The sequence below is a fragment of the Carlito syrichta genome, unplaced genomic scaffold (assembly GCF_000164805.1).
Source record: "Carlito syrichta isolate Samal-C Ts95f unplaced genomic scaffold, Tarsius_syrichta-2.0.1 Scaffold247193, whole genome shotgun sequence".
Lineage (NCBI taxonomy): Eukaryota > Metazoa > Chordata > Mammalia > Primates > Tarsiidae > Carlito > Carlito syrichta.
In genome coordinates this window covers 52,654-54,661 of record NW_007191289.1, presented here as the reverse complement: position 1 = coordinate 54,661, position 2,008 = coordinate 52,654, and the positions used below count along the sequence as shown (strand labels likewise).

Here is a 2,008-nt window from a genome sequence, read left to right as displayed (position 1 = left end):
GGGGCTAATTATATAACATACAGGCTTTCTTAACAGTCATGTTTTCAACAAGGTCCCAACCTCAGCTATGCCTGGCATTCAGAGTGTTTGTGGTTCAACTTCTCCAAAGAATAAATCTCCTATCTTCTGCTGGGATGATGAAAAACCAGGTATTTTCTTGGGTCATCTTGGGATGAGGATTAAGGTGGGATGGGGAAGAGGAGCAGGGGATGATGGTTATCTAAATGTTTCTTATTTAAACTTTCTATCGATTTTAAGGTGGCTCGGGAGCGGCCCGGAGGAGCCGGCGGCGGCCCGAGGAACAAGGGACCGAACCGCGAGTCATGCCACGCTGGGGGTGGGGGGGGGCCGCACAGCCACCGCCACCGCCACCGCTGCCAGGTGAGGTGGGAGGGGCGGGAGCCACCACCGCCGCTGCCTCCAGGGTGGGCGCTTCTCGCTGTGGACGCCGGCTGCCCGGGACGAGGGTTTCATCACCTTAAATCGTTTTGAACCAATGAAGCTGTATTCTCTTAAAAAGGCGGACAGCCCATCGTGTGAGCTATAGAGTTTGTGGACAGATTTATATTGGGTTCATAGTGGTGTAATGCACGCAGACTCCTGCGAGTTCCCCTAAGTTCTTAGAAGACTGCTTTGCCTTTTGAATCTGAGAGTTGCAAAGTTCCATAAAGAATGGCCCTGTGGATAAGCACAAAGTCAAGAGACAGCGATTGGACAAAATCTGTGAAGGTATCCGTCCCCAGATCATGAACGGCCCCCTGCACCCCCGCCCCCTGGTGGCACTGCTGGACGGCCGCGACTGCACCGTGGAGATGCCGATCCTGAAGGACCTGCCACCGTGGCCTTCTGTGACGCCCAGTCCACTCAGGAGATTCATGAGAAGGTTTTAAACGAAGCCGTGGGTGCCATGATGTACCACACAATCACTCTCACCAGGGAGGACCTGGAGAAATTCAAGGCCCTGAGAGTGATCGTGCGGATAGGCAGCGGCTACAACAACGTGGACATCTAGGCTTCTGGCGAGCTCGGGATCGCTGTGTGCAACATCCCGTCTGCAATCGTGGAGGAGACGGCCGACTCCACCATCTGCCACATCCTCAACCTGTACCGGCGGAACACGTGGCTGAACCAGGTGCTGCGGGAAGGCACGCGGGTGCAGTGTGGAGCAGATCCGCGAGGTCGCCTCGGGAACCGCCCACATCCGTGGGGAGACGCTGGGCCTCATTGGCTTTGGTCAGACGGGGCAGGCGGTTGCTGTTCGAGTCAAGGCCTTTGGATTCAGCGTCATATTTTATGACCCCTACTTGCAGGATGGGATAGAGCGGTCCCTGGGCGTGCAGAGGGTCTACACCCTGCAGGACTTGCTGTATCAGAGCGACTGCGTCTCCTTGCACTGCAATCTCAACGAACATAACCACCACCTCATCAATGACTTTACCATAAAGCAGATGAGGCAAGGGGCATTCTTGGTGAATGCAGCCCGAGGTGGCCTGGTGGACAAGAAAGCCTTAGCCCAGGCCCTCAAGGAGGGCAGGATACGAGGGGCAGCCCTCGACGTGCACGAGTCAGAGCCCTTTAGCTTTGCTGAAGGTCCACTGAAAGATGCACCGAATCTCATCTGCACGCCCCACACAGCCAGCCTGGTTTAGTGAGCAAGCGTCACTAGAGATGAGGGAAGCAGCCGCCACTGAGATCCGCCGAGCAATCACAGGTCGCATCCCAGAAAGCTTAAGAAACCGTGAACAAGGAATCCTTTGTCACTTCAGCTCCTTGGTCAGTAATAGACCAGCAAGCAATTCATCCCGAGCTCAATGGTGCCAAGTAGAGATATCCGCCAGGCATTGTGGGCGTGGCTCCGGGAGGACTTCCTGCAGCCGTGGAAGGGATCATCCCTGGAGGCACCCCAGTGACTCACAATCTCCCTACAGTGGCACACCCTTCCCAAGCTCCCTCTCCCAACCAGCCCACAAAACACGGGGACAATCGAGAGCACCCCAATGAGCAATAG

At 55.7% G+C, this 2,008-nt stretch overlaps 1 pseudogene across 1 annotated transcript; it reads left to right on the top strand.

The window, feature by feature from the left end:
- The first annotated feature begins 258 nt into the window (after positions 1-258).
- LOC103253712 lies at positions 259-2,008 on the top strand (annotated as a pseudogene). Its single transcript, XR_002481593.1, has 2 exons — positions 259-381; positions 672-2,008. The product of XR_002481593.1 is annotated as a C-terminal-binding protein 2 pseudogene (transcript).